The sequence below is a fragment of the Meriones unguiculatus genome, chromosome 9, assembly GCF_030254825.1.
Source record: "Meriones unguiculatus strain TT.TT164.6M chromosome 9, Bangor_MerUng_6.1, whole genome shotgun sequence".
NCBI classification, from domain to species: Eukaryota; Metazoa; Chordata; class Mammalia; order Rodentia; family Muridae; genus Meriones; species Meriones unguiculatus.
In genome coordinates this window covers 28556570-28569912 of record NC_083357.1, presented here as the reverse complement: position 1 = coordinate 28569912, position 13343 = coordinate 28556570, and the positions used below count along the sequence as shown (strand labels likewise).

General features: G+C 41.9%; 1 protein-coding gene across 2 annotated transcripts in view; it reads right to left on the bottom strand.

Annotated features, from left to right (window-relative positions):
* Nucleotides 1–13343, bottom strand: part of Synpr (synaptoporin) — a 325062-nt gene that overhangs the window by 137604 nt on the left and 174115 nt on the right. The window lies entirely within an intron of this gene.

Here is a 13343-nt window from a genome sequence, read left to right as displayed (position 1 = left end):
TTATGGCGTTTCGGCTTCCATTGCACGGATCGGTTAGGGATGCATGTTTTAACAGATGCACACTGAACTATGAAAAAAAATTGCTGTCTGATGTTCGCATCGTTTTCTGATGGCAACAGATACAAGAGGGTATGAACATTGGAAAGAAATGTTTCAGCTCACTTTTATCATTGTACAATGGAGGAAGGGTGTCTTTTTTTCCCTTTCTTATCAATGACTAGAACACTCAGACTATGGTGCAATGCACAGTTCAGTAACCTAAATTATAGGCTAATTAATACAATTCTATGTCTTTCTGGAATGGCATTTTTCTTTTCTAGTGCATTTTAATCAGAGTATGAAGACTTCTTTTTTCTTAAAATGAAAACATATTTATTGATTACATCCTAAGTGTCAGGCCATCTCTATCTATCTGTGTGTGTATATATTGTGAGCATGTGCTTGAGTGTGTGTGTGTTTGTATGTGTGTGTGTAAGCTGTGGTTCCCTTGGCACTTAATGTCTGGCAGGAGTGACAGGCAGTACACAAATAAACAAAACATATAAAATTGTAATTATGGCACAATAGAGGCATGTAGAGAACACTGCCAATAAAGAAGCCTTCTCAAACAAGATAAAGAGGAGAGAATCATTCGAGGGGAGGACTCAGGCTTCAAGGATGGAAACAGACCTGGATGTGGGATGAGGAAGAGCTAGACAGGGAGAATCCTGGGCAGACAACTTGGAGAAGGACAGGAACTTGGCTTAGTGAGGAAATAAAGGAAAGCTATTGTAGCTGCACTAGACACGGAGAAAAAGCCCGTAAGAGGACCTCCAGGCAGCACTTACGCGGCTCTTCATAAAGATTTGCACGCACACACAAAACCTTCTTGTTATTTATTTTACTCTCCAGTAATTATTACTAGTAAAATACTCATAAGAGAGTAACTGTTATTCTGAGGTCTTTCACTATGTAGCAGCACCTGAGTAAAATGTTCCACATCCAACAACTCAAATGATTGTTTCAGCATCCATGCAAAATAGATACTATCATTGGTTATACTGGAGAAACTGAGGCTGAAAACATGACCACTTCTTTAACATCACACAGAGAGTAAGTGACAATCAAGGAAATGGCCCCTAGACCATCTGGCTGAAGATCTTTGCCAAACTCAGGGATTGTTCTTTTCTTGAACTCTATCCATACCACAAAGCACTGATGACCAGGGCTCTTTCTGATGCTTCTGATCCCTTGCAATTGCAGCATTGAATGTGGCAGACGCTGGGATGAGATCCAAATGTCTAACAAAAGCAATGGTTTGTGGAAAGACAATTAGAAGAGATGCCTTGACATTAGTTCAGGAAAAGACCAGAATAAAGATGTAGAAAGGTGCCAGAGTTGCTCAAGTTGCTTCTATCAGCTGATGTGTTTATTCTCCCTGGAAAGACTGGGAGACAATAGCCAGAGGAAAGTAGAAAGAGCTGGGAAATGTAGAACTCACCTCACAGGAAGCAGTTATTTTTAGTGCCTATTATAATATTCTGTTTCCTAATGATGTAGGATGAGACACTGCAGATGAGAAAACAAATTTCTTAAGTACTCAAAAAAAATTTATACCATAGTATGGCCTTAGAACTCTGGGTTTAACAACCATCTCGAGGCTGTCACATCCTTTCAGACCTTTCTTAGAAATTATATAGACAGCATCATTTGAGATATACCCAGTCTCTACTCACTGTCACCCTGTTCCATTACCAAAACAATTCAGCCAGCACTCCTGTGTCCATCAGTCAACCACCTAACCTGTTACTTGTTCATTCTTGATATTGATCATGGCTGTGTGCCCTGAGAGTTCATCTAAGTGTTACTGTCCTAGGCTACTGTCCCAGGGTGCTGGTATTCTTCTTAGCTGAAACTTCCTCTGGCCTCGCTCCAGGATACCCAGATTTACTTGGCTGCAATAGCTGTCTTTCTGACTGTACTATTTCCCTCTCCACTTTTTACTTTCCCTGGTCCTTTTCTGACTTCCTTAGCTCCCTGCACAAGGCCTCCTGTCTTCAATTCCTTGCCCCCCCCAGCTTCATATAATTCTTTAGCCAACAGAATATTACTTATACCTCTTGTTACTAAACAGTTGTAGGTGTTCTTTGCTGTATACTTGTATTGGTTTTGCCTGAAGTATGACACTTTCTTTGTGGCCATTAAAGTTTTTGAAATTTATCTTTATTATTTTTATTGTGTGTATGGATTTGTGTGTCTCTGTGTGAGTATGTGTATGAGGGGGAGGTGCCTTAGAGGCCAGAGTTGTTGGAGTTTCCTGGAGCTGGAGTTATAGTTAGTTGTGAGCTGTTTGATGTGGGTACTGGGAATGGAATACAGGTACTCTGGAAAAGCAGTACATGCTATTAAAACCTGAGCCATCATGATTTTTGTGTTTTAACATTAAGTTTTGAGCTCTATTTTCCCCATGAAGCTCTTTTACCATTTTGTGTTAGACAGAATATCAAAGTCCCCATAAACATTTATGTACTAATTTACCATGCAACTACCTTACCTGGTGATGATAATTTTGATTCATCTGGCTGAATCCAGTAACGTTACCCAGTAGTTCTTGGGAAAAAAGAGAGTAGATATATACATAGAGGTCAAGGAGAGCAAGAATAAAATTAATCATGACTGAGCCCCACTAATGGCTTTAATAATAAGGAAAACGCCATGCACTGAGAAATTAGGCCATCTGCAGGGTTTGGAAAAGATAAGAGGATGAGGCTATCTGACAACCTACAGAAGGAAAACAACCCTGATGATCCCTTCATTCTAGAACTTCTAACATCCACAACTACAAAATAAGTTTGTGTGAAGACACTGAATTTGTGGTAATTTCTTAATACATTCCTTGGTTGTTTTCTCCACCACAAGGTAAAACTGATTGTTTTGCTGTTAAGATTCTACTTAACCCTATATACACTAAATAATTCATATGCATACCTCTTTCAATGAGGTATATATATATATGTATATATATATATATATACATATATATATATACAAGCTTTAAGAGATGATACTACATCTCAAATATTTATGCATGCGCATATGATTGGAACATAACTAAGCATTCATTAATTCATTCACTAACTTGTTCATTCCTTATTCATTCATGTATTTATTATTTATTGAATGCTTAATATGTAAGAGAATCTAGAGACTGCCAGGCTCTATTACTGCATTAAATAGCAAAGCTAAAATTGTTGGCTTCAAGAAGCTTATACTTTGATGCAGGAAACATTGATTAAAAGCCATGAAGATAATTTGAGTTGACTGAAAGATGTGTAAAAATAGATAAGGACATTCAGATCAGGAACAACATCCTGGAAGAGAAAAGGGCATGTGCATAGGATCTGTGCAGACGGAGCACAGAGTGTTTGAGGGACTGCACTAGAAAAAGCAGTGACAGTGTCACAGGGAGCGATGAGGTGGAAAAGCAAGCAGGTGCTACGTGATGCAGTGTCTCCCTAGCGCGTAGTGAGTGTGACATGCTGTGGGTGTGTTGCACATGGAACTAGTTAAGTAGACTTTATTTCAGAAATGACTACTTGCTGGTGTATGAACAATAGTGTGGAGAAAGCTGCAGATGGGATAGGAGTGTGAAACAGTAAGGAATTTGTGGGATGTTGCAAGGCAGAGAGGGGTAAGCGTGAAAGTGGAAAGGGGTGGCCAGGTTGGGGCTGTCTGGGAGATTAGAGAGCTGATATTTAATGCGAGTCAGGTGGTAGGTGAAGCGGGCAAGGGAGGCATCTCCGGTGACTTTGCTGGGTGTGGGGATGCTGCATTCTCTGCAACTACCTGTGATGGAGTCATCTAACAGGATTACAAACTTTAGAGACCGAGCAGACAAGGCAGGAGCCTTACAGTGCCCCTACCCCAGCTCCATAGGTCTGAGACAGCATGACCTTAATAAATCCTGCTTTTTAAAGTAACAGAGACAATTATCTGCATAATGGAGATGATTAAGTGAAACGAGAGCTTTAGTTCAAGGCAGGAAGTTTTGTTGAATACCTATTTTCCCCTTACCCAGTCCAGTGAGATCTAGTTTAAATCCACAAAGAAAACATGACTTGCCTCTTTGTGCCCCTGGAGGTCAAAGTATGCTGGAGGACAATGTTTCCAACAACAGGAACTTTGAGTTAAGCTAAGCTAAAATGCAATTCAAAGAAAAATACACTGTGCCTTATTAAGGCATTGTGCTTTGTGGGACAGCATGGCGATGGGATGTTGTTCAGACTCGACTCTGCAGAGGATGATACCTGGATCTGAAGGCCAGAAATGGGCTAGAGTTTAAAACAGAAAGACATGGAGAAAACATGGTGTGACTAAGAAAACAGAAATGACTGTTTGGAGCCTGGGCCTGCAGAAGGGACTTGCTTTGTTGAGGTGTGGAAGTCCAAGTCGGTACACAGTTTGAACAAGTAAGTTGAAATGGAATCTGGAAGCATGTGTTTGGCATGGGAATATCTGCTTTTTGCATGGAGCATGGGGAGTTGTGGAAGATAGACACTGGAGCAAGAGGGGAGAGATAGATTAAGTGAGGAAGAAGATACCAGATGATTTGTGTGTGGAAGCTAGAAGAAAGGAGAGAAGTAAGTGATCAGAGGTGAAAGACTGAGAGAGCCTTCCAGAAGAATTCTTGGGGAATCTGACAGGCTTGTTTATTAAAAAAAAATGTAGAGAGGAAACATAAGATGATTCCATGGCTTTAGTTTAAAAGCAGTGAACAATTTCTTAAAATAAAAAAATGGCTTTTAGGGAATGGGAGTAAATAGTTAGGTCTGCTTTGGAAAATTCTAAAAATCAGGCAAAACTGATAAAAACAAATGTGTGGGTTCTAGAAGGGAGTTAAAAAGATTGGCATCATTGAAGAAGCTTGAGCATTGGGAAGCTGGTTTAAAAAAATGGGTGCTGTGTTTTCAGCTCTGCCTGCAAAGGGGTGGGGTCTTTTTACTCAATCCTTAAATCTGAGTTGCCTTTGTAACTTTCTTTGGCCAAACAATTATGATCAAAGTGACACATGAATTTTAAACCTGTGCCCTAAGTAGCCTTGAAGCTTGAAACACACCTAGTCCAGCCTGCTGAATGATGGAAGGTAAGCAATTCCGTCACCCTCAGTTTCCTAGTTGACAGATCACTAACCATTAGAAAGAAAGCCATTTTATTAATTGGAAAAATGATTATAGATATATGAATGATCAACTAAGACCAGCCAGGTCAGAGGTCAGGCCAGATTGCTAACACACAGAATTATGAGTTACATGTACCATGTGGTTTCAAGCCATTACATTTAAGAGGGTTTGTTATACAGTATAAAGATTAAAAGATACATAATATTCAAGAAAGACTATCAAGGAAGAGAAGTAGTAGATAGTGTAAACAAGCAAAACTGAACAATTGGAGAAAGTAGTAGTCTATCTAGTAGATAGACTTTATTAACTGCAGCAATTCAATTGCTTATTTTATATCAAAAGCACAGTTTGGTGGCCCAAATGCTAGTGTTTCCTAAGAAAGTGCATTCATAACTAGGATGAGACAGAACCACATGAGAGTAATTATCCATAAGAAGCAGTTTGAAACACTCCACCATTTTTAGTTAGCAAAAGCAGCAGCTTCAAGTCAGTTCATGTCTCCTGCTATCAGCCATCTTCAAAGAATCAGCCGAGAGTTGGAGACTGATAACATGCTTATGTCAGTCACTCACAGAGGCTGCAGAACCTTCTTCCTTCCTGAAGCAAAGCTGGTCGGAAATTCAATGTGTCCGTGTTTGGACTTTGTGGGGCTGTGCATTTCTTCAGGGAAGTCCTTTACCTCTCATGGGCACCACACACTAGAACTTACTCTACCGAGACTTCCATTTCAAGGCGCTACTCTTTAATTGTGGTTTTAGCCACGTTCTTTTATATTATCCCATTTTTTTTCTGAAGAAATCAGCTGGCTAGATGTAGCACTTAAAGGTCTCTTCCATCTTGACTTAGTTTATCTCAGCAGCTGCAAGGAGTACAGCCTGCTCATTAAAATGAACCGTCTGTGCATCTCAGAGCCAGGCCACCAGTGAGACGGGTGTCCCAGAAAAGTCCTGGGGAAAAACAGTGACCTGATAAAACCATCAATGTGAAAAGAAATTTGAATTTGATACGCTGGCATTACTAGAAGAGAAAACTTAGCTAATTGGAAGTGGAAACAACCATTAAAAAGTTTATTTAAAGGGAGAGCACTGAAGGTCCCCCACAAAGAAAATCCTGATCTTGGGAGAAAAGGCAGAGCGCCGAGAGCATGGGGCTCCTCACACAACTCTTGGCGCCTCCAAGGCCTCTGGAGAAGGAACTTGCAAGTGGGAGGTGGTAGCTGCACTGACAGAACAAGGGACACAGAATGTCCAACAGTCATTCCTTTGGGGAATGGGATTAAGAGTGGTTCCTTGGCAAAGGTGTGCACTTCCCTGCGTCCATGTCCATCATACACAAATGAAAGGTGCTTTTGTTCGGTGCCTTTGTGTTCTCTATCCAAACAGAATGAACTAAGCATTCCTAGATGATTTGAAGACAAGAACTTCAAGACAATGCAGACAGAGGAGGCCAAGGCCAAGCAGGGTCCTATGTATTGCCTGGAGGACAGAGCAAGTGGCGAGGCCATGACACAAGTTTTCATAATACATAAAATTGTCTTGAAACTGATGTTGGCTACCCTCATAGGTATCCGTTGCCTTTACACTCCCTAACCTGAGTCCTCAGTCACTCCATAGACAGTAATAAAAGGTTACATGCAAAATTACTTCCACCTGTTCCCATGATGCACAGCGATTACTGTACACAGAGACCTTCACCACCCAGCAGCTCTTCCTTTTCTCTCAAGGGTGGGTTTTAGAAATATTCATCAAGAAGGTGGCAGTCCGGGTCACATTACTTTGAAGAGAGAGGGCCTGAGCTACATCCCTGTGTTGCTGCTCACCAGTAATGAATCTCCGGTCAACTGAACAGGACCTTCTTGATAGGAAACTCAATAAACAATTAACCTGATTTCCACCACGGAGTTATTGGTGGTATCACATAGGAAAGTGTCAAGCACTGGGCGTCACGAGCCTGCAATAACCACAAACTCTGTGGGAAGGTAGAAGACACGGTACAGATGGTCAAAAAGCTTTGAGTCGATTCAGATGTTTGGAGTAGGCTGACTCTTCATCTGGAAGAAAACCTGGAGAGAATTTCTAAAAGTCCTCAAAGCTGAAAGTAGCAGCATGTGTGTGTATGTGTGTGTGTGTGTGTGTGTGTGTGTGTGTGTGTGTGTAAGTATGTAGATTATATATGCAGGAGGTAGTCAGATGTTAATGCCAGGTGTTTGCCATTATCACTTTCCACATTGTTTTTATTTGTTTTGTTTTGTTTTGTTTTGAGACAGGGTTTTCCACTGACACAGGGGCTTGTTATTTCACTTAAACTACTTGGCCAGCAAGCCCCTGAGATTCACTTATCTCCACCGTCAGTCTGATTCTAGCACTGGAGCTACAATTTGCCTCTGAGCCTAGCTTCTAGTGAGTTAAACTCAGGTCTTCAGCAAACACATTACACACCGAGCTCTCTCCCCAGCTTCTGAACTTCCATTTTTGCTATAGATTTTCATCGATAAATGTATTATTTAAGTCAACTTATGGAAATAAAGATTTAAGAGAATAGCCATCGCCCCTCCTGGTTTTCTGTTTTCCTATGTCTCATCACTATCAAACCTTTTTCATTTCTTTGTTTCTTGTTCATGTTTTTTTACCCCTCCAAGTCACATGGTGCTCCCAGTGCTTGCAAAACATTTCCATGCACTTAGTGAAAACTCCAAGAAATATTTGCTGGATGAACACATGGGTGAATAAACTGACACGATCTCTGGGTTAAATTAAACTTCAAAAACATTCAAAGTGGGCTTGTCTTTATATTTAACCTGTAATTTCACAGTTGTCATGAAAATAAAGATAAGGAGAGTCATGGCTGGAATGTCATTCTGTTTGAGGACTAATAATGTCCTCTGCCTTATTTAAAGTGCCGTGTTCCACATATCTACTGACACCATCCGACTCGCCACGTCGGCTCCTCCCTCTTGTCTCTGTCCTCATTTCACAGACAAAAAAACCAAGATTCAAAAAGAAAAACAAACGTTTCAAAAGTTACACAGCAAGTGGGGAACGGGAGCTGAATTTGACCCTCAAGCTCCACCAAGCCCCAGTGCCACAGGCTTGCTCTTCCTCAGGGGAGCCTGATTCAGTTGTAAATGTCACTGTGCTGCAGTGGCTGTCTCACAACTTAGTAGAAGTAATCTTGGTTCTTTCACGCTGGACAGCAACTGACCCTAAAGACACCTGAACCACAAGCTAACATAAGGGCCACAATCTCACATTATAATACTTGTGAAGATTCCTGATGTGTGTGGATGGCTCAGTGGTCAAGTGTATTGGCTGTGCTTGCAGAGAAGCCAGGCTTGGTTTCCAGCACCCACGTGGCATGGCTCACAACCAGTTATCACTTCAGTTACAGAGAATCCAGTGCCCCTTTCTTGTTTCTCAGGGCTCTGTAAACAGGTGGTGTGTTTATAACAGGAATAAATATGAATAACTTAATAATAACTTAATTATTAATTAACTTAATAATAACAACAAAATATTGTATTATTCAATCTCAGGCTTGTGCCATCCTTGTTCTCCATCCTGGTAGCAAGGACTGTCTTTTCAAAATATCATCAATAATCTCTATCTACTTTCAGTCTTTCCTTCAACCTCAGTCTATGAATATCAGCTACTGAGCGTATGCACACTCCTTCTACAGAGTTCTGGGACTCCTGCTGAAATACCACTATTTGGAGATTTTCATTCAGATTGTAACTTAGATTAACGATATATTTATTGTATTCATGTTTTGGATACCTTAAGAGAGATACTCAATTTTCTTCTGATATCAGTTTTTCCTTAGTGTCTGAATACATGATCCTACCATATCTTGGTGTTTGCTGCCATTTTAAAGAGTCCATTTTAAATCCAAACATGTTTTAAAATAAACTCCCCAGGTGATTTTGACATAGGCATTCCACAGCCCATACTGAGAGAGACTGATTGCACAGGTCGTGGAGAGACTGAGGTTCTACATCACCTTTCTCCTATTGTTTTCAAATCCTGCTAGAGGAGCAAACTCCTGTTTGCATGGACAGCTGCCATCCTATCTGATAACAGAGTAAGAAGTAAATTGGGCAAGTCATACAGGTGAGCAGTCAGCCACAACCTACTGAAGCTGGAAGCCCACGCCACACCCCTTTCTAGGTCTGAGCTTGGAGATTCCTTATGTGTAGACTCTGGTCCTAGGAAAGCAGAACTGGAGAGCATGCATTTATTTCTTCTTTTTAATCTGTCCCTGTCATTCTCTGTCTGGCTCTGTGTGCCTCTCTCTCTATGTCTCTGTATCTCTCTCTTCTCTCTCTCTCTCTCTCTCTCTCTCTGTGTGTGTGTGTGTGTATGATGCATCTTCATGTGTGACAACGCCATGACATGTCTGTCTGTCTCTCTGTGTGTGTGTGTGTGTGTGTGTGTGTGTGTGTGTGAAGCACCTGCATATGTGACTATCCCACGGCATGCAGGTGGAGGTCATAGGACAATCTTACATACTGAGTCTCACATTTACCTTTGGTTGAGATGGACTCTCCTGCGATTTCCAGCTGTGTACAGTAGGACAGCAAGACCATCAGCTTCTGATGGAGGTCTCTGCCTCCCACCTTGTTGGTAAAATCACTGGGATTACACCTGAGCACTAAAGCAGCCTCCTTAGCCTGGGATCCAGGCATGAAAACTCAGGCCCTCACGTTTATGCAGTGAGTGCTGTGCCTGCTGAGCCCTCTCCCCAGCATGGTGTCCTGCCTTTCTTACAAACTCTGGGATAATGCCCACAAAGCATGCTCTCCGTCATCTCTTTGAGAGGCAGCAGCGGTGCTGGAGCTGATGCCCTTCAGTGCTGACAGCTTAAGTACCACCACTCCCAGGCAGTCCCTACAGCTTCATCTCATCTCTAAGAAGGGTCACTATCCAGAAAGTTTGCTGAGAGGTTGTGTCTCCTAAACATGATAGGGAAATTGCATCCATGAAAACTCAAGAGTATGGCTGTTTAAAACAAAACCAGAAAAATGACAAAATCAACAGACATGGTGGGGTGGCAGGGTGAAATCTCCTGGGGTTCACCCCTAAACAAAGATCTACAGACAATTAACGACTGCTAATACAAGGAAAATTATTCTTCTGCAGAGATGAATCCTCTAACTGGTACCAAAGGGTCATCCTTAAAGACACGTACATACAAGTGACACTAAACAGACTCAGCAGGCTGCAGGTCACACCTATATGTTTATGAATTAATATATCCATATATAGCAAAAATAATTAAAGAAAAATGAATTTGAGAGACACTGTGTGTGGAAAGGAGACATGGGAGAAGTTGGATGAGGGAGGAATTACATAATTTTATTTTAATGTTTAAGAATTCCAAATAAGGGGGGGGGGGAAGACAGCCAAGATGGTGACTAGCATGCACAGTTTCTGAGTTGCAGAGGAGCTAAATGCCTGAGTTGGTGAGTGGAAGGACTTCTGAAGCCAGGGAAACGACGGTGTGGCTTTCTAAAGGACAGGAAACATTGCACAAGGTGAGAACTTTGGTCTTGGGTCAACCGTGGACTTGCTTGGGGAAGGAGAGAAATGATCCTTTACTCTCCCTGCACTCCCTTTTCTTGGATATCCCTCCTCCTTGGCACAGCCGGCTCACTGAGATTCTCAGCTCAGAGCTCACTGCCTGAGGCGGAGCTCCTCACCCCTTAGCGGCAACTGCCAGCTGTACCTGCCTTGGAGTCCCAGATCCGCTGCAGCATCCTCCCGTGTCCCAGGTCTGTGAGCCGCCATACTGACTCGACAGGGTCTCTCAGCCACTGACTACACAACCCACCCAAACCCTGGGTGACAGATAATATGCTATATACCCACCAAAGCCCAGCGGACCCTCCATACAAGCTAGGCACACCAGGTGCTGGGCCTCCCAGGCCTGGAGAGCACAGTGGAGGTCCTCCAGGACTTCCAGAAGGCATCTGGACCGGCATCCCAGTCTCCAGCTGCAGCTGGACTTCCTAACCTGGCGGCTGCAGCAGCACTGAGCTGAGAAGCGTGTGAGTCCTCCTGCATAAGACCAAGCAGGGCCAAATCAGAGAGCAGAGAGCCCGGATACCCCGATCCTTACCGATGTGACCTGTGTGAGAGCGAGTGCGCCCTGGAGTGTCTGTAGAGCCCCAGATCCAGGGTCCTAAACTAGCGGCCAGGCATCGGACTCCTCCCACCCACATACCCACTGTGGGGAACAGAGGGTCTCTTGGGACATTGAAACCCCTGTTCTGTGGGTCCAACTGAGGAGTTAAGGCAGATAACGCTGGAAATTGCGCCGCGACTATCACCAGCACTTGCTACATCTACAGTGCATGCACAAATGACCTCCTAGAAGCCTACAAGGCAGAGCCCCTCCCACATACTCAAGTGTTCAACATTCTCTATCACTCTGTTCCTCGAGGCACACTTCCATGCACACTTCCAAACACACACACACACACACAAGCCTGCATTTGCCCTTTTGCGCTCGTGGACTTTCACCCCACAGGTACAGCTAAAGCACCAATGCACATGTTGAGGCCACAGAACCTCTCTCAGCTTCCTGAAGAACTCTCCAGATGCCAGAGAGAGACAGTACCAGTCTGAACTGCAGAATCCACAAACAAACTGGGAAGGTTTCAGATAAGCCAATGGCCAGAGTAGGCGAAAGAACACATCCAACATAAATCAGAACATCATGGCTTCACCAGCAACTCCCAAAATTGATGGATACTCAAATTCATTGGAAGCACAGGAAAATGACTTTAAAGCTATGCTTACCCAATTATTTGAGGCTCATAAAGAGGAAACAAACAAATCTCCCAGAACAATACCCATGTATATTCAGGCAGTTAAATAGGAAATGAACAAATTTATCAAAGATTTGGCCAATCAAGTGGAGGCAAAGAAAGAGGAAATGAATAAAATTCTCAAAGAAACACAGGCAAATATAACAAAACAAATAGAGGCACAAGTAGAGATATAATTAGTGGCATAGAGAGAGAAAATGAACAAAAAAAGTAGAGACCATCGTAGAGAGACAGGAATCCACATTCAAATAGATGAAGGAAAAGGGGAAAGGCATGAAAACAGAATTAGAATCAATAAAGAAAACACTAACTGAGAAAATCCTGGAGCTGGAGAACTTAGGGAAAAGATCAGAAACCACAAAGGTAAGCATCACCAACAGAATACAAGAGATGGAAAAGAGAATCTCTGGTGCTGAAGATACACTGAAGGAAGTTGATACTTCTCCCAAAGAAAAATATCCAAGAAATCAAGGACGCCACGAAAAGATGAAATCTAAGAATAATAGGAATCGATGAAAAAGAAGACTCCAGGCTCCAAGGTCCAGAAAATATTTTCAATAAAATCATAGAAGAAAATTTTCCCAACTTAAAGAAAGAGATGTCCCTAAATATACAAGAGGACTACACCAAATAGACTAGACCAGAAAAGAAACACATCACATCACATCATGGTCAAAACACTAAATCTACAGAACAAAGAAAAGATATTAAAAGCAGCAAGGGAAAAAGGCCACGTGACATATAAAGGTAGACTTATCAGAATCACACCAGACTTCTCAATAGAAACTATGAAAACCAGAAGGACCTGAGCAGGTGTCATGCAGACTCTAAGAGACCACAGATGCCAACCCAGACTACTATACCCTGCAAAGCTTTCAATCAACATAGATGGAGAAAACAAAATATTTCATGACAAATCTAAACTTAAACAGTATCTACACAGCAACCTAGCCCCACAGAAGATTCTAGAAGGAAAACTCCAATACAACTAAAACAACCACACCAGAGAAAACAGGAAAAAGACAACTTCACAACAACAAAAAATAAATAAAAGAAAACAAGCAATGAAACACAGTAAGACCACCAAATCCACAATAAAAGGAACTAACATTCATTGGTCACTATTATCTATCAACATCAATGGACTCAACTCACCAATAAAAAAACACAGACTAACAGAATGGGTACGGAAACAGGATTCAACATTCTGCTCATCCAAGAAATGCAACTCTTCAACAAAGATAAACACTACCTCAGAGTAAAGGGCTGGAAAAATGTCTTTTAAGTAAATGGACCCAGAAAACCAGCTGAGGTAGCTATCCTAATATCTAATAAAATAGACTTTCAACCAAAATTAA